General features: G+C 35.4%; 1 protein-coding gene across 4 annotated transcripts in view; it reads right to left on the bottom strand.

Annotated features, from left to right (window-relative positions):
* The window catches only part of LOC141512328 (leucine-rich repeat and IQ domain-containing protein 3-like), a 286841-nt gene that overhangs the window by 126328 nt on the left and 139970 nt on the right, over positions 1-20543 (bottom strand). For all 4 annotated transcript variants that reach the window (XR_012475454.1, XR_012475455.1, XR_012475456.1 and 1 more), the window contains one exon: positions 14770-14959. The gene's annotated coding sequence lies outside the window, so the exon portion shown is untranslated. The remainder of the gene's footprint in view (positions 1-14769; positions 14960-20543) is intronic.

Below are 20543 nucleotides of genomic sequence, written 5' to 3'. Positions count from 1 at the left end.
TTTGGAGAACCAGACTGGACAGACCTACAGATCAACCTAGAGAGGAAACTATCATCAGATTGATTATTGGGGACTGAATTTTTTACTGTGAAAGTTTAATAAGTTTTTCAAAACCATATTTCTGGTCAAAGGTTGATTTCTTAGCTATTGGGAGGAATGGAATGTAGCCTCCTTTAGATTTAGAAAGGAACACTTATCCTGCCATCCTTACACTTTATTTCAGTAAAGAATGTGTGTCTTTCCCTCATAGCATTGGATAAGGATGATAATCTTTGATGAGATTTTGTATAACCTAACAGAACAACCTCCAGGGAGGTTTGATATTTTGTTTATTCTTCCTCATGTATAAATATCCAGGTCTCCCTCAGTTTGAGGTTGTCATTATATTAATGTTCTTCACCTATAAATTTCATGGTTTGATATTTTGTTTATTCTTCCTCATGTATAAATATCCAGGTCTCCCTCAGTTTGAGGTTGTCATTATATTAATGTTCTTCACCTATAAATTTCACGGTAAATCCTAGAAAATAAATCTTCATGTCTAACATATTTTCTGTGATTTGATTTTTACCCTATTTTTAAAGTTTATAGTTTTATGCCATGGTATGGATATGGACAGGAATTTCAGGGGGAATAGGCTCTTCTTCTCCACCAAAACATGCTCCTTGGAAGGAAAGATCCCCTATTTTTTAATCCATCTGATAGTTGACAGATATGGGAATACACAATATAGATTTGGTAAGGGGAGAGACTCCCTTTAACCATGACTACAGAATCCCTGAAAAAAGTTAGGGCAGATTTTGATTCTAGCCAAAACTGACCTTGGAATGATATGAATGATATGGAATGATAGTTTCAATGATATGATTTCATTTCAATTGTTCCTTTGGAATTATTGCTTTGAATGAAGTTGAAATATTCTCTGGAATTTGTCATTTCTGAAATTTTGCCTCTGATGAGAATTTCTTCTGGCTTAGACCCCAAGTACCATTCTTGTTTTCTGAGATGTGACACTGCAAGAGGTTTGGCTCAGATGCTCCCCCCCTTTTTAATGTTGTGTATTTTGTGGTTTGGGGGTTGGGTCTTTAGAATCCCCTATGTGAGACATGTGCTGCGTAACTCTCCCTTTATCTATCTGTTCAGGTACCAATGTTCTCCTGTTGCTGTTAATATTGGTGTTTCTCCTATTAACTAGCACTAGAGTCTAGAAAGAGAGCTTAGAGATGGAATTTCTTCAGATAAATGCCAGCCACTTGCCTTCCTTTTCCCTTTGCATGAGCTGTACAAATGCTTGTAATTAGATAACTCCGCATACATACATTTATATAGGCTGATCTCCTGTATAAGATAACAGAAATAGGTAAGCATAAATTTAAAATGCCTAATTGTGATCATGACATTTCGAGTGTACTCATGTTCTAATATTAAGAAATGTTGATAAGTAATTGCTAGGATTATTAGTAAGGGCAGCTTTTCTCACAAATTAAACATGTGGGGATTTAAAATTGTGGTGTTGACCACAAACACAATAAATCTCTTATGCAATAGTTAGGTATTACTGCTTACAAAATACTAACTATATCACCCCCAATTATGACTCTGATTCAGTTTCTTTGAGTGGTCTTAATTGTCATGATCTCCAAGGAATTTAAGCCATAGATGCTAATTTTGTGAAAGCTGCATTAATTAGGCAGCCAGTTTGGTATGGGTTTCTCAGAGCGGATTTGTACCATAGTATAGGTTACTGTATGTCTCCTAAAAGGTTTTGTAATTACAGGAAATGGAGAATAAGTGAGCTGGAGCTCTTTGAAAGGAAAATTCCCCTAAATGTGGATAAAAAATTAGGAATTTAATGGAAAAAAGGCCTTTAAAAATAAAATATGAAGTTCTTATTACATGGATAATATTTATTTTGAAATTTTAAGACTATAAAACTTTATATGCATTTCTGACCATTTTGTAGTTTAAAAATCTTTGGAAAAATACAAATAAGGAAAGTTAGAGTCATGGAGTCAGATTATTATCTGATAAGTCACCACATAGAGACAGGATCTTAGCAATTCAAGTATTCAAACTTCCTCTTGATATAAGGTCACTTAAATAGCTCTTGTGTAAAATAACACTGAATAATTGAAATTATAAACTGAAATTCTTTAATATTTGGGAAATAGATCCAGGTTTAATTTATTTTAGTCTTAATTTAAATGAAATTTATTATCATTATTATTATTATTATTATTATTATTATTATTATTATCATTATATTGGGAAACTTGTACATTTTTAAGTGGTTTTAAGCCAAGTTTTATGATTTGTAAAAAGAAATAAGGGGAACGCCCCCCCTCCCCCAAGACATAGTGAAAGTCACTTGCTTGCGTATTGTAGCACTTGCTGATTGTTAAAACTGCTTTTTATTACTTCATAACTCTACATGATTTTTTTTTTATTAAGAAATCCAATGTTTTTGAGTTAAGTTTTTGGTAAAGAAGTCTAGGTTTGCATTTAACAAAATTCAAGTCACCTGATTTGATCACTTTCATTAATTTAACTGAAAATGAATGGTTAACCCTGTGCTTCAAGTCTATATTTGATTGACTTCAGATTATTTGACTTATGAAAATTGTGAAATTGTTAGCTGAGTTATCGGGGAATGTAGTAGAGAAGACTTGAAGACTGAAATATGTTTAATAATTAATTTGTTCCCTTTTTATGGACCTTCCATTGCTCAAGGCAACATATGCCCCTACCTCCACCCCATTTTTCAAGTTATTTGAGATGAGCTGTAAGAACCTTTAGTACAGTTTCTTGTCTCTCCCTGACAAGGGCTTCCCCCAGTCACAAGGCAAGCAAGATCAACCAAAATTGGATCCCTTCCCTAGACTGATATGCATTAGGTCTTTGAGCTACTGTCCCTCATCCATATTTTCTTTATTTTCTTAATTCTGAAGTGAGTTATTGGTCTAGCTTTCAGTGTTTTACAGGGGTAACTGTTAAAAGAGTATCTAGTTTCTAATAGAATTCTAGAATTCTTGCACCATTGTGTAATTATAATTGTCAAACTGGTTTCATATAAAGTGAAAGATGTTCAGCAAATTAGTGATATTCAAGTAAATTATGTATGTAGGATTATTTCCAGTGATATAACTAAAGACAAAAGCATATTAAGTAAACTTTAAAAATCTGGTCAAATTCTGTTTTATAAGAGTAATTTAATTAGGTATATTTAGACGTCAATAAAATGGGGCTCCTTGTAAAACTGAACCTCTTTAGAAACTCTGATAATTAGGGATTATTATTATTAATATTAGCATTATTTGCTAACACTTCTGAAATTCTTTTTAGGAGTTAAGAAAGGGGAAATATTTGGAAAAGGTTTAGACTTTTTCCAAAAGCTTATGAAAGTCCCTTTCTATAAAATTTTCATATGTCAGTTAATTCACAACTGTGTCCAACTTATTTTAATTAAGAGATGAGGGACAATGTATATTTTCATTATTTTTGTTGTTTTCATGCAGATTTTGTTTTGAGTCTAGGGTAAATATATTTACAGGCAGCTGTGTGGGGCCATCATTGAATAAAGAAGTTTGGGAGGGTGTTTTCTGGATAGTTGAACTAAGTTATTATCAATTGAATGGATAAACACCCTAAGACAGTAGAGAAGAGGGCCTCAGCTGAAGTTAATTATTGATAAAGATCCTTCTGCTCTCAGTCAATGTGATTCCAAACAACTTGGAATTCCCTTTTGATCCAACCTACTCTAATGAAGTGAGATTTGGAGGTTTCTGTGCAGTTGCATTTTTCTAGGTCTTCTCCACCTAATTAGTTATGTCCCTACTTATAGCTCTTATAGAACATTTTTCTATTTTTTAAGGTAGTAAATGTGAAATTTTTCCATTTGCACCATGGAGACATTTTTTCATTAAATAAAAGCATCTAAATTATTGTCAGTAGAAAGGATTTTGCTGTTTTTGATCTGAATATGTTGTTATTTCCATGGCATAGGTAAGAATTATATTAATGTGTTGAATTTAGATGTGTAAAATTCAGTTCCTGAAGTATCTTATTTTCTTTTTTGAGAATGATATAGGCATATTTGGGTAGGAGTAAATAAACATAAATATTATGTAAAATCCATTATGTTTATGAGGTTAAAGTTTTTTTTTTTAAAACTATAATGATTTTGCTGTTCTATGAAATAAGATTTGAGTATTTAAACATTATGTTTAATGAAATTTGTTTGCACCCTACTTGGAAATTGGATTCTTCTTATGACTGTTTTGTTTCATTTGGAAATAGAAACAGTTGTTGAAATTATTTCAAAGTCACTTAAGATGTTTTTATTGTTTAAAAGGATTCTAAATGCACAAATTTGTGTTTATGTCTTATTGCCATTTAAAACCTTATGAGACTGAATATTGGCCTTTTATCTGAGTCTGGGTAAAGAAATTTTGATTTAACCCTATGGAATTGGACATGGATATTTGTGGATGACAGACTTATTGGGGTAGGGGGAATACCTGTACAACAAATTTTGAGATTGAATTTTCCTAATTTGGTTTTTCAAAACATAACATTTGAAATGTCTCACCCAGCAGATTTAAAGCCTGGTTCAAGGAACCTGGTCACTTATATAACCTCCCCCCAGAAACTGACATTTTAATAAAAGGGGAATTTCTTTCCTTTGTCTGTCCCTGGACTTCATAGCCTAGTTCTATAATCATGTAAAGTGAGTTTTATGATAATTTGTGCTTACAACTATCTAAATTTGAATAGCCAGCTCGGCTAGCATATATCCTTGGTTATTCTTGTGTGGATTAAGATCCTTATAGCTTTTCAAATTGCTAAGCAAATATTTTAGCAAGTATAAGAAAGATTTTGTGACATCAAGATGTGATTCTCTATCACTACTGTCTCAAGTTCTGTTTAAAGGAAAGGAATATTAGTCTACAAAGATATCCTAAGAAAAATAATCCCTGGTCTATTTTGCAAATCATTTTTAAGAGAAATCCATTTTCAACTACGAGTTTTTGATTTCTTTTTAGACATTGGAAAAAGGTTAAAGCTATTTTCTTAGTACTAGATACAGACTATTCTAAAATGATTATCAAATGCATATGTTATGAACTCAAGTTGATATGGAAAATTTTAATGAATTCTTTTTTTAGTGGAATCCTTATTATTATGGAACAGCATCCTCCAAATGAGGGAAACAATGATGCCAAGTAAAAAACTGAGTAATAATGGCAAGTATAAAACTGAGCTTTAAAACTGGTTTATATAAAACTAGTTTGGTTTTCAGATGTTCTATTTATAAAGAAGTTCTCTGTGTGACAATTAGCAAATCAAAGTGTAATTTCCATGACAAAGAGGTTCCAAAATTTTAAGTTCTAATCTGTTTTTGACCTGATAAAATTTGTGTTGAGATATTTCTTTTACCAGAAAGGAAGTATCTGCCAGCACCCTGAATTTCTATGGAAAAGCCTGAAATCAGGAGTTACAAAACACTTCAGATGTCTCCTGAAGAAAAAGAACCCAGCTGTAATTTTATGCTATTGTTTAGTTTCTCTCTTTTGTGTTTATTTGTACAGATTGTTGAATCAAAGTGGACTGCCCCCTTTTGATCTCTGCCCTTTGCCACTTTGATTTTGTAAATGCATTGTCCATCGTTATGCTCCTCATAGAGCTTTTATTACCTCCTCATAGCCTAGCGACTATATGTTTCCAAGACATGCTATTTCCTTCTTCACAGTGCCCCCATTTCACCTTTCCCTTAGTTGATCTGTAGATGGCACAATGATGTCATCTTTGATCAAAATGGGGGAATGTCAAGATATAATGAGTTTTTTCAAAACTACATTCCTGGTCAAAGACTGAGTTCTTAGCTATTATGAGGAGTGGAACATGTCCTGTAGACTCAGAAAGGAATACTTGTCCTGCCCTCCTTATTTATACTTTAATCCAGGAAAGAATGCCCCCCCCCTTAGACAAGATAGCAGTGTATGAAGATGATTCTCTTTTATGAGACTTTGTGACCCTAAGAGAATGACCTCGAGGAGATTTGATGTTTTGTGTATCCTGATCATGTATAAGTATCTGGATCTTCCTCAGCTGGGGGTGTTTATTGTAATGGTATCCACCTATACGTTTCAAGGTAAATCTAGAGAATAAAGCTTCATGTCTAAACTATATTTTCTATCATTTTATTTTAACTTTATATTGTTAAAATTGACACAACCAATCAAGAAGTATGTAAGAAATCTCTCTTGCTTCCCAGGCACTGGAGATACACAGTCCTTACACTCAAGGAATTTAAATTAATGTTAGCCACACAATCTAAAGAAGACTGCCCTATGTAATGGGAAGGGAAATCTCCCACACACATAAAAAATTGTGAAATTAATATAAGAAGAGAAGGTCCAGAGTTCTGAATTGAATCCAAAGTATCAATCAAGTGTGAAATAGTCCAATATATTTCTATTGGTGCTAACTAGAACAATTCTCTAATCAATTTGGGAGAAGTGAAGGGTATCAAGTTAAGCAATTAGATGAAATAGGATGATGCTAAAAAGGACATTAGGAATTAATTGAAAAAAATTACAAATAGCTCAGGAACTTGTTCATGAGTATTCCAGCAGTGAGTCCAAAAAATCCTGGGAACCCTTGGGGGAGTTCCCTGTTTTCAGAAGTAAGGGAGTGCAGCAAAGGAAAGGATTTGATTGAGTTAAGAGTGCTTTGGAAAATGCCAGACAACCAGCTTAGGGAGATTTGTAGGGAAAAGGGGATGTACTTTTAAGATTAATCTACATTATTCCCATTTTCTCCATCAAGTTCTTAAATTCCAACTTGAGGTCAGTGAACCCTGTTTTTTTATGGTCCTGGGGACTAAGAGTAATTTTGGCCCTTTTATTCTTAGCTCTTAGGTCTACAAAAACAAATAGTGGGCTAGAATTGGTCCTCCTGTCACACTTTGCCTTCTCCTGGTATAGACAACAACACAAGAAGAAAATAAGCCCGGATTTGAAGTTTTTGAGGATGTCTGAAGGGTAAATGTTCATGTGGAAAATGGAACAGTCAGGTTTGAGGTGTCCCCAGCATGTCCTGTCCTTGAAACTGCTGCCCTTTTCATCTCTCTCCTCACTGGCCAGCGGAAAGGCGGTTTCAGAAAGAAGTGATGGCCATGGATGTTAAAAGGAATTGACCCTTGGAAGTTGACCAAGAACTCCATCTTAAGGACACTTAAGGATTACCTTACAAAGAGTATAGAAAGAAAAGGAGCAAAGGGAGAAAAGGACTTCCAGGAATCAAGAGCTGACCGCTTTGCCACAATTGTTTCTAAACCCCACATGGTGACATTCACCACCATGCTGAATCTCCCCTTTGAGTCTGGGGCTATTTAGGAGGGAGCATGCACCAGAGTCTTGGGAAGATCTTCCTTGTTATTCCTGCTTAGCCCTTACCAAAAGCTAGGAGCTTACTGGAAGGTCAGAAAACTCTAGAACCCTGAAGGAAGATGCCAGTAGCTTTAAAGGTGAAAAGGAACTGGGAAGCAGCCCTGGAGATGATGCCACACCTATGAATTATTCACAGAGAGATGATGCTGTGACTTGGGAAGAATGAATACACACACAAGTGAACCTTGATTCCTAAGATACTAAAGTATTGATCAACTTAATCTTTCTTATCCATATATCAATTTTCAGTTGGGTGGTTGCAGACCTGTCTGGCTCTCTGTGATCCATGTGGGTTTCTTGGCAAAAGTCATGGAGTGCTTTGCCATTTTATTCTCTAGTCCATTTTACAGGTGAAGAAACTGAGGCAAACAGTTACTTTACTTGTCCAGGTCACACACTAGTAGTGTTTGAGGATGGATTTGAACTCAGGTTGTTCCTAACTCCAGATTCACTTTATTCACTGAGTCATTTAGTTGCCCTTCATATAAATAATTATATACATCATATATAATTTTATTAGATAAATTGTGTCAGTTTCTCATTTTCTCATGCCAGTTTATTCCATCTGTATCTTTCTGCCTTTGTCTATGCCCTGGCACCATTAACCCTCCAAATAAGCTTCCTATGGCAAATAATATCATGCAGACATGGTAAAGTAGAAAGAGCATCAACCCCATTGCAAATGAGCTATCCAGGACTGACTACAAGCAAACACCCATCATCTACACCACAGATATAGTTTCTGTTAAAAACGTATTAGATGGAAGCATTATTCTGTATCAAGAATATAGGAAAAGTGGATTTCAGTAAAGAGTACCTTCTTCAATTCACTTCTTAGGTGGCTTCTATATCAAAAGCATCCTTCTAGATGCTAGGGATGAAAAGAAGAATGACAACATTTCTGCCCTCATGAAACTTCCATTTCACTTGGGATAAAGAAAATGTGCACAAATAAATAAATATGAAATACGTAAAAGGAAATAAGTCATTTGTGGGAGGAGAATGGTAGTCCCAGTGGTATCAAGAAACATCTCATGTAAGATATGGCATTTGAACTAAGCCAAAAAGGGAACCAAGAATTCCCAAAGGAAGAGAGTTATTCTGCTCTGAGGGGCTCTTATCTGTACCAAATGGAGGAGAAAATGGTTCAAGAACAAACAAAAGCCCTGCTAATGTGTCTCTGAACACAAGTGCTATTTCCATGAGGCTGTTGTTGTTTGCATTTTCTCTTTTAAGCCCACTTAGTATTCAACAAGTTGTACTGGCTGCCAGCAAACAATTCAGGAGGCAAGATGGCAAAATTCCCAAGTTCCAGTTATGCCACATCCATCAGCTTCCAATGCTGTTTTACAAAAATCTGAGCCAGGGAAATGGCCTTTGGAGCCAAAATACTTGAAACTGGACTAAAGCAAAGATTTGTCATAGCTTTTTCATAAAATAGTTTGAGATGGAAGCTACCCCAAGAAGGAGAAAGAGAAGGAAAAGGAGGAGAGAGAGAGACATACGTATATGAATATGTGCATATATACATGTGTGTATTTTTGTGTGTTTATTTTCCCTGTGAAAATTAATCATCTTGGGGAGAAGATGTTGAGTCTAAATTTTCCTTTTTTAAAAAAAAAATTGTACTATCCTGGTTATTTGGAGTAAAAGTGCATGAATTCTGGATGACTTTCTCATTATGCTCCATTCTTCCTTCATGAACAGACTCTCACAATTCCTAGGTTCTGGAAACGAAGGGAAAATTGTCCTCCTTCACATATTCTCCTGAACAATACATTTTCACTGACTAGAGTTTCCATCATAGTTACCCAGTTATCAAGAAAACAAAGGGGCTAAAATAAATTCTCGGCAGCAAAAATTTTCATTGCATGTGTGACAATGCAAGGTGAGATTCCCAGGGGCAATGTCAAAATGTCATTATGTACTGGTTTCTGTATTTTAAGGTAGGCTGAGGCCCCTTGCTCATGGTTGCTTAGTTATTGCCCTCCCTGTTAAAGGGAAAATAATTTCACCCAACTTGTAAACATAAGATAAATACTGAATAATATAAAGCAAATCATATTCAGTGTTGTCACTATAACTGGAAAGGACAGAATCATCATGAGACCATTGGCAGAGATCAGTAACGAAATTTAATCTTAAGACACCCCAAGGGATTCATGTTCTAGTTATTTTTAAGACTTGTTAATTATATTTTTCATTATCATCTAACATGCTAACCGTAAATGCTCAAACCCTTCTCCAAGAATATTCCATAAAACGGTTAAAATCATATAGCAGGACAATTATGATTATTGCTCCATTTCACTTTCCATCTTTGTATATTTCTGATTGTCATAAGTAGATCTCCAGCCTATTCCTAATTTATATTTATTTTCTAGAGTGCTATAGATAAATTATTACATAATTCATGAATAAGGATAGTTCTTTTTCCCTTCTGTCTAGAATAGCTATCTTATTTTTAATTGACTTATTATTATGGACATTTCCTATTACTATGACACATGATACTATACAAAGAGGACATATTTTCTTCATCCTTGATCTTACAGGGAATGATTTTAGTCCTTCTCCATTACAATATTAGTGTTTACACGAATGTGTTTGTATTAAGGAAAGATCAATTAATTATTAAGATTTTTTTACTGCTTTAAGCATAATTGAGTCTGTTTTTTCTGCCTATTGATAAAAATCAAGTGATTATTGTTCATTACTGTTTAACTGATTACTTTTAGTAATAGGTTTCCTGATTCTGAACCACCCTTTTTAGTTCCAATTAGGAATCCAATTTGGTTGTGATGAATATTATTGGCAAAAAAGTTGTTTTTTCAAATATTAAATACTTTTTCTCAATATTAATTAGCAATAGTGACATTTAGCTCTTTTTCTCTACCATCTTTTTTCCTTTTCCTTTTGCTCTCCTTTCCCCCCCTCTGCCATATGTATCTCATAAAAGGAATTTGATTGGGCATCTTCTCTCTGAATTTTCAGAAAGATTTACATAGCAGAATTATTTGTTCTTTTAGTGTTTGATACACTTTATTTATATATCAATCTGGACTCAAAAGACTGTTATTCTTCTTAGAAGTTTATATAAGAATTTCTCAAATTATCAAAGATGTGTTCAAATTTTCTATGTCTTTTTTATAAAATTGGGAATTTTATAATTGTGGAAAGTTTCCATCTATTTCACTTTTTTCTTTCTTTTTCTTTCCTTCCCCCCATTCCCTCTCTCTGTTCCATGTCTTTCTTTTCGCATCTTTTCCCTCCAAATCCTTCCTCTCTCCGCTCATTTCTGTCTCTGATTGTCTGTCTCTATCATCATCATCCTCATCCTCATCCTAGTTGTCATCTTTTTCATCATGTTTAAAAGGAAGCAAAGTGATGCACAAAGTGGTGCCAGATTTCGAGTCAGAAAGTACTGAATTCAAATTCTTCTGAGATGCCAGATTGCTGTATGACCCTGTTGATGTTACTTGAACTCCCTTAGAGCCTTTTTCCCCTCATCTGTAAAAGTATGATAAACAAAGTCACTTCTTGCTCTAAATATATGATATAGTGAATCACTATCTTCTTAATTTCTCCCAAAATTCTCCATTTCAGGGCAGGAGTCACTCTACATTGACAGAATTTTATCACTGATGTTCCCTAGTTGATTTAAATCAATTATCTAATAGAAAAGAAAATTAATGTTGCTTACATATATATGTATATGTATATTTTTTTTTCTTATTGTCTTTCCCCTAGGGAATTTAAGCACCTTGAAGCCATATCCTCAGCCCTTCAATAGCCTCTATATTCATTTTTTAACCTCTCCCTTGATTTTTACATTTTCTTCTTTCAAAATTTGTTAATTTGTTAATATTTCTTGTGATTTTTTGTTAGTTGCAGGTCAATTCATTAATTAGCTTTTTTATTTGTATGTAATTAAGATTTACATTTCCTTTTTGGACTGGTCAAATATATATATACATATATATGTGTGTGTGTGTGTGTGTGTATATATATATATATATATATATATATATATATATATATATATATATATATATATATTTAGGCTTGCCCAAGGCCACACAGCTAGGTAATTATTAAGTGTCTGAGGCCGGATTTGAACTCAAGTACTCCTGACTCCAGGGCCAGTGCTCGATCCACTGTGCCACCTAGCTTCCCCTGGTCAAATATATTTTGACATTTTTTCATTCTCTTTACTATAATTATAATTTCTGTAGTGCTATTTTTTCTTTGACCCATTATTATCATTAATTAGTCTCTATTTAGATTTTTATCTTTTGTCTATATTTCCTTCATGAGTCAGCTATTATGCCCTTGCTAGCTACTTCCTAAATTATATGTGCATCCCTGAATAAAAAACAGGTCCAAAGATTCTTTTTTAAAATATCAAGAATGTCATGTTTTCCCCTGTAGTTTACAACATATGTTTTACCTGTTACTCAGATTTTTCCAGTTTTGAATTTGGCATTACTTAGATGAAATCCAGACTCGAGTTGACTTTTGCATCTTGGAACACAATACTGTTTGCCAAGCAAACAGATATTGCACAAGACAGCTTTTAAATGTCCTCTTTAAGGGAATGGTTTCAAGAACTTTAGAAATAATGATTCACATGAAAATGCTTGTAAAACTCATTGCAAAGCACTTTCATCCATTTTCCCAAGGAAAGTCTCAAAGTGTTTTCTAAAGCAACATTCTGTTATTCTACATTGGATCACATTAGATATCCACTTGAAATTAAGGAAACTACATTAGGAAAATATTATAAGCAGACTTTTGAATAATTCTACTTAGCTTTTTAGTTTTCCAACTATTAATCGAATTCTATGAAATATGTAGTAGTAGTAATAGTAGTGGTGGTGGTAGTAGTAGTAGTAGTAGGAATCTTTTGTAGCTCACTGTACATTTGATAGAATTAAAGCTAAAAATGATTCTAATCCCACATAGAGCAAAATCCTTTATTTTAGATATGATTAAATGTAGACCCAAAGACTATAATATTCATTTTTTACTGTTGAACTCTGGACTTCCCTATCCCATCCCATATCATTTGAATAACCAGGTGGAATAATGGAAAGAACTCTGGGCACAGTCAGGAAAATCGGACTTCCTTATTAGTATTGTGATTCTTGCTATGTATCATTTCTTGGCCTCAGTTTCCTTAACTGAAAAATGAGGATAAAAATATTGCAAGTGTCCATGAGGGTCAGATGAGAAATTTGTAACATGCTTAGAGCAATTCTAGATGCACAGTAGGGACTTAATCAATGCTGGTTTCCTTGCTACATCTGGGAAGATGTCTGGGGCTTCTCCATTGAACAGATGCCTCTCAGAGCCTCCATTTAAGAAAGACATGCCAGTCAACCCATCTTCATTTCTCACCAGACCTCACCCTAGGCTTCTCTCCTAAGCCCTATGCCAGGTATCTTCATGACACCTTTCCCAGCTTTTCAACTCCATTTTATACATTGTCTTGATTTATTAGAAAGTAAGCTCCTTCTAGGACAAGAACTGTCTTTTTGTTTGTATTTGTATTCCCAGCATTTAGCATTTAGCTAATAAACATTGGGCTTGGAACTCAGCAAGAGCTTCACAAGTCCTTGTAGATTGTGAGTAATGTCTTTTGTTTTTAGTACCCCTAGAACCTAGCACTTATATAATGGATTATATAATGAATTCAGTGGTTGATTTGCTATTACCTGCCTCATTTCACAAGATCACATATCTATGATCTGAAAGAAAAATGCCTGATTTTTGTTGGTTTCTTTTGGTCTAGACAAGTGGGACCCCAGACATCTTCCAAGATGTAGCAAGGAAACCATCATTGATTAAGGGAGCACATTCTCTCTCCCAGGGCCAACTGAGTCTGACATAGTTGGCTGAAAAGTTTAGATACTTGCCTATGGTAACCAAACTAATGAGTGTTCAACCAGGAAGAGATCATATCTCTCATTACAGATAGTGTGTCAAAGACTTCTTCAGTGCACAGCCCTGAACATTCACGAGCTAAGGCAGGAGAACACCTATGTTATCTCTGTAAAGACTGTGGAAGAGGAATCAAATTGCAAGTACATCTTTATAAACCTCAGAAAATATTATCTTGGATCAGACTTGATCGCAGGTCTTTCTGACTCTGAGTTTGAACCTATCTGCTACATTAATTTAAAAATAAACAACAAACAAATGAGCAAAAAATAAAAATAATAAGAAAAAATATATCTGCCCAATCTTCCCAAATGGTCTTCCCTCCAAATGGCAGTCAAGTTCAAGACGGCTTCTTTTCTGAGATTCCAACTGGTTGACTTGAGGGTGGGATGCCCTAAACAAAGGTGATGAACTTCCAACCAACTGGATCACTGCTTCAGTAAAATATCCTTCGATATTTAGAGTTCATTTGTTTGCAAAGAGCATATGAAATAGGTAGTTGCAGTGAAAAACAAGCAGATGCTCCCTATCACAGATAATTCTTCACTGATGTACACAAATTGGTGTTTTCGTTCTCATTTTCATTTTTATCTTTTTGGCTAAAGTCCTGGGATATTTCAGATTCTTAAGTCACTAGGACATTCAAAAACAGACCTTTATGCAGTTCTCATCTATAATTCCTGAAGCTGGGTATATACCTTTCTACCTTGACAACATTTCCATTCCCCCAAACTTCCATGATATATAGTCACTGAAAAATAAATCCTGGACGACCTCCACCAAGAAACAGTGATAAATATGGTCAAACATACTCAACTGGAAGCCATTCATCATCAACTTTTTTTTAAAATAAATATATAAATTGGTATTTTTAAATAAATAAATAATTAACCCAGAAAAGTCTACTTTAAGAGTAATGTTTTATGGGGAGAACATGCTGTTTGGTTACAGTTTTTTTCTTATAATCTATTTAATTCTTAGCAATAAAAGCTTCTGGAAGTTTACTTTCCCCCCCCCTTTTTTTCAAAATCATGAAGGGAATTAATTTTCAAGTTTTAGTTTTCATGCATTGAATGACTCTCAAAGTCTGTGATCACAGAAGCTATTCACCCTGCCCAGTCATCAACCAAAAAAGGAACCTGAAGGCACCAGGTAATGCCCATTCCTGCTTCTCTAGCCCCAGGAACACAATGAAGACAGCTAATCAGAGACTGACTAAACCAACTCCATACCCATCGAGGACTCAAAAGAACTCCCCCCCCACCCAGTTCCTGTGGTTAAAGTGTATGGCAAGTTTTATCCCAGATTATTGTTTGCGAAACCTGAATTACAACTCTGCTGGGCAATACGGTATTGATTTATAAACCCATGTTACCTGGGAGGCTTGAAGTCTAGAGTTCTGAACCTAGGTGTGCTTGTCCAGGTGGATGTATGAAGCACCTCCAGTCCTGATGAGGCTGCCTAGGGAGGAGTGAACCAACCCAAGCCAGAAATGGAGCAGCTGTTTTGAGCACAATCAATTTCCTGAGTAGCCGCTGTCCTTTGGAAAGATGAGAAGTCCCAGTCTAATGAAAAAGAGGTAGAGCTAGGGTGAGGAGGGAATTCTGACTGCTTTGCAAAAATTGTCTTATCTGATCCTCACAACATCCCCAGAAAATAAGTGCTTTGTAATCACCATTTTACATATGAGGAAACTGAAGCAGCTGGCAGCAATGTTGCCCAGTAACTTGTACATAGCTAGTAACAACTTGAGTTGGATTTGAATTTGTTTTCTTAACTCTAGGCCCAGCAGACAGAAAAGAGTGGGGAAGAAACACAGCCCCACTCACAATGAAATACAAAGGAGAGAGAGAGATTACTGATTTCAATTTTGTACTAGTAAAAATAATAAATGAATTAATGAATGAAAAAAATTAAATCTATCATTAACTAAATAAATAGTAAATTATTAAATAATGTTATTAATAACCAACATGTATGTTACTCTCACTACATGGTCAGACACTATGCTAAAAACTTTATTATCTTTTTATTATTATTTTATTTGAGCCTCAGAACAATCCAAAGATTCAGGTGCCATCATTACCCCCATTTTACAATGAATAAATTGAGGAAAAGAGGAATTAAGTGACTTGCCCAGGGTCATACAACTATTTAGTGTCTGAGACCAGATTGACTCAAGCTCAATGCTCTATCCACTGAGAACTCTCTGAGGGTAATACCATTTACCATAATCATTTGGGATTTTATGTTCTTACATTTATGTTCTTACAGAACTGCCTGTGGTATTGAAGTTTCAGGGCCATCCAAGCAATAGTAGGTCACAGGGGAAAGATTTTACCAGTTCTTCTGGTCTCTGAGGCCAGCTCTTTCTCCAGTCCACCAACATGGACTCTCTTAATATTATATCCAACAACTAATTTCACAAATAAAGTATAATGAGGGAATGACTAGATAGCAGTTCATCTAAGTTACAAAAATGAAAAGTCAGAACTTTCTGTCTATGAATGACACAATACAACTCAATAATAAATACAAAATGGTGGGCAAAAATCTAATGTTATCTTTAAATACAATAAAAGAAATTGGTAAATGCATTGTCCTCTGCACTGATCAGCCAACAGCTAGGATGGAGTATTCATTTGGGGGCATAATATTTTACAAAGGACTTTGAAAAGCTAGAGAGGACAAGAAGGAGAATTCTTGGGTCCATATAGGCTTTTGAGATTATACAATATAAGGATTATTTGAAGAAAGAGAAGAGCAGACTTAGAGAAAATATAGAATTTCCTTCAAGTATTTGAAAGGCTTTCACGTGGGGAACAAATCAGAATTGTTCTTCTTGACTTCAGAAATTAGCTGTTATAAGCAATGAAAAGAGAAGATGGAGGCGTGAAAATACCCACCACCACCCTCACAACACCACCATCGCCACCATTCCTGGCAAATCACCACAGTCAATAACACAATTTCCTGAGCTGATAGTAATGGCTTCAGAAGCTAGAAGTCTTACTTTATCTGAAGTCATCAAACAAAAATTGGATATTTACTTCCCAGGTGTTTCCAAAAGTGATTTTTGTTTAGGCACATTTGGGACTAGAGAGTCTCTGAGATCCCTAGGTTAAGGCCTCTGGGGAAATTGTGGATTCACTGGTCACTCAGCAATTAATAACATTTTCATTATCTTCCAGACATTGGACTCTAATGAATGAAACTATCTTTTCTCACAAGGAGCTTCCATTCTAATGGGGCACCTGGGCTTTTCCAAATTCTAGTTAATACGAATGATTTTGATGGTGGTGGTAGTGATGGTAGACTTTAAGGTGATTCAGATTTTTTTCTCTTTGCTGTCTTTCCTCACCAATCCTATGAAGCAGGTCCAATTATTCTCCCCATTTTATAGATGTTTCTCTGAGGATCTGAACTCAACGTTTTCCTGAGGACTTGATATTTTTTCCAGTCCAATGACCCTAAAACCCTGTGAGCCTGATGAAGCAGTGTTTAATTTGTTTAGACTAGATACTTCCTTTATTTTCCCAGTTCTAGTGAATTTTAGGGTCTTTTTATGGGATAGACTTATTATAAATGTTACATAATGTGCTGATATTGTCACATTTAGGCAAGAGATGCCACACTTGCCTATTGCCCCTCACTGAATCATAAACCAGGACAGCTAGGTGGCTAGGCTCTTCCTAAGTTGAAATGTGTCCCAGCTACTTCCTAGCTGAATGACCTTGAGCAAGTTACTTCACTGTATTTGCTTCAGTTTTCTCATATGTAAAATGAGCTAGAGAAGAAAGTGGCAAATCACTCCATTATCTTTGCCAAGAAAATCCCAATTTGGGTCATGAAAAATTAAACAAGACTGAAACAATGGAACAAAAAACAACAAACCCCAAATTGCAGCTCCCTTCCCCATGGTAGGAATTCACTGACACATTCAACACAGTCTTGATACCACTATACCAGCTTGATGTTCACATACTTTTATATGGGTGCACTTTATTGTTATATAACAATCACCTTTCCATAAATGTCATCCAGTCTATGTTTTAGATTAAGGGGCTTGTTAGTTGCTCCTGGTTAATTGTTTCTTACTGCCCATCTTCATCCTTTCTTTACAAGTGATCTTTAGGCACAGATACCTAAGAATCAAGAGGATTCTTGAATTGATGAGATCATGGATCCATTTGAGTATAACTTTTGAGCACAGAATCAGTCACAACTAACAGTCAGTCCAAGTGACTGTTTCCCATCTCCTTGACCATCTCTTAGGTAGCACAGAGTTCAAAAGGCTTGCCCTTTGAGGATGTACAAGTTACCTGGTAGAGAAGGGAGGAGCCAAGATGAAATACTAGCTCATACCCTTTTAGAAATGTCTATCTAGCCAGATTGTCTTATTTATATTATTAAGGTTTTTTATGATTTGGTGTTTTTGCATTTAGTAAACTAAACTTTCTCTTCCTGGATTTGCTTCATCATTGAGGGAAAAACTCAAACAGAGATTTTCTTCTAACATTTGTATGTACTTTGAACTGGTATATCTGTCACCATGTACCATCACCTCTTCCCTAACTTTGCCCTAACAGTTTAATCTCCTGGAGCAGGGGCCATTTTTTTTGGTCTATGTGATGGACTTGGCTGGGCAGAGTGTAATTTTGACTTGACCAGGTCAAGCCCTTAGAAGCAAGAATGCAAGCTTGATTGATACAATCCCCTTCTGGGACTCTCTTCCTGTCCATCAGTTACCTAGTTTAAAAAAAAAAAAGTTGACTTTTGATTGTCCATTGACTGGAATTGGGTTTGCGAATGCGTTTGAGCTGGAAATAGCTTGGTAAGGCTCTAAGCTGCCCGCATGTTGCCTTTGAGAAGGTGGAAGGAGGTTGCAGGTTGCCATCTCCCCACCTGGACCCACAGGTGGCCATGAATGTGGGTCTTTGCATCTGTGTGTTTGTTCTTTTCCTATCAGGTGAAGTTAGAGACCAGACTATGACTTTGTGAATTTTGAGATTATAGCAGAGTTGAAGGAGCTGCCCTTCAGGCCAGATTTTGCAGATGGCTTAGTTCCAAAAGGAAAAAAAAGAATTATTCTCAGTGTCCTCCTTGGAACAGAATACTAGTGGATTGAAGGCAGCCAGGGTTAAGCAACAGGAACTAAACCAGTGTCTATGGAATGGTTTCAATGTGATGGGACCTCAGTTTTATAGTAAGAACTTTGAGGTTGAACCCACATTTCTCAAGGACCAAGGGGATAATGATCATGTATGGGAAAGCAGATTTGTGACCTTAGTCTTTGCCTTAACTTCTCACTAAAAATGTGAACATTAATTGCTATTAATTGGTTACTCCATGGAGGATATTTATGATATTAAGGTGATTCTAAATCCCCCTTTGAGTGAGAAAAAAGACACTCTTCAACCTGTTATGGTATTATAGAATCTTGAGGTGGAGATGGAGTTTTGCTCTTGGGTGCTACTACATCAGCGGGAGTTAGACTAAGGAGTCCCAGAACTTAGAAGGGATGCATTTTTTTATTGCAAACTAACACAGTTCCTGGAAAAATAGGTAAGAGGAACTGGGAGCATGATTTTATTTCTATAGACAATCCCTAATAAAGGAACTCCCTCCAATGATATGGATCTGAAACTCATAGTCTTAGAAGTCTTTAATCACATAGCCTAGGTAGGTCAAAGATGATAGCTCAATTTAGCTCTTTTAAGCTTGGAAACTGTCTCTCTATTCCCCACAACACAACATCACTATTTCTATTGCCTGGTCCATGTAGGAGCTTAAAATATTTTTAATTTTATTCAATCCCCCCTTCAACAAAGAATTTTATTGAAAAAAAAAGCAAAAACCATCTACCATATTTCAACTCCCTCATTCTGTATATAAGAGGAATGAAAATAATTTTTCAAAAGATTCTGATTCATCATCTTTCAGAACTGTTCTTGAAAGGTCATTGCTCTCACTCACTCATGCCAATCTAAAGAGGATGAAATTGTTAGAAGATGCATAGTTATATTCATTTGAGTAATTTTTTATGACCATCTGCATAGAACTCCATTTTGGAAGCTCAAATCAATGTCCTTTGCAGATTAGATGGAAAGTGTCTTCATTCTGAAATAAGACGAATGGAGATCCTACTTCCTAAATTTAGTCAGTGGCACATCTGATCAAATTCCCCCATGGGTCATGGATAAAAACTTTGCCTCTGACAGGGTTCAGATTTCATCCAAATCCTATTCTCCACTTCAGAACTGAGGACTAGAATAGAGACAGAGTGTGCTAAGCTGCTAGAAGTCAAACTCCTGTCATGTGAAAACATGGCAACAAAATATGTTCATGGAATGGGAATGAAAGAGCAAAAACTAAAACAGCTTAAATAGCATCAGAAAATGGAATCACACATCAGAAATAGGCAAGGTTGCATCTATCTGGGAGAACAACATTGTTTTTCCAGTTGAATTACATGGATTGACATTCTCAAACAAAAGTGTTATTTTTTCCAATGTATTCTCATTGTCAGAGACCTAAATGACCTGTCCAAGGCCATCTTTTCCAAATGCTAGGAAATGAATTAAATGGTGATGGTGATGGTGATGGTGCTGAAGTTAGGGGAGAAGATTGAAGAGTAGCTCTGTTTAATGACTCACTATATCCTAGGAGAATGTGGAAGACAAGCATCAGCCTAACAGAGCTCAGAACCTCTCATAGGGATAGGCTCCCAAAGACTGGGAAGAAGACGTTTTATCGGTTAGATCAGAGGTGGTAAGCATGATATGCAAAAATTTGTAATGTCACTAATTTTTTGGGGGGGAGTGGCTAAAATACCACTCAATAACAAGTTTTTTAAACATAATGATCATTTACAAATAAATCCACTCTTCTTCCTCATTGCCAAACTACCTTTATTCTAAATTAGCCAAACAAGAGTTAATCAAAACATAACATATATGATTTCCATGCCCTTCCTAGCCTGATCCTGTCATTCCAACCTGATCCTGGGTTTTGTTTTTAATATTTCTTTATGTTCCCAATACTCAGCAGAGTACCCAGTAAATAGGTGGTGCTTAATAAATGTTATTGGCAGTGATAGCAAGTGGATTAATGTCCTCCTATCTTCAGAGAAGTGTGTACTGACATCAG

This window comes from Macrotis lagotis, chromosome 2 (assembly GCF_037893015.1).
Source record: "Macrotis lagotis isolate mMagLag1 chromosome 2, bilby.v1.9.chrom.fasta, whole genome shotgun sequence".
NCBI classification, from domain to species: Eukaryota; Metazoa; Chordata; class Mammalia; order Peramelemorphia; family Peramelidae; genus Macrotis; species Macrotis lagotis.
The sequence above is the reverse complement of the archived record's forward strand: the minus strand, read 5'-3'. Positions and strand labels throughout refer to the sequence as shown.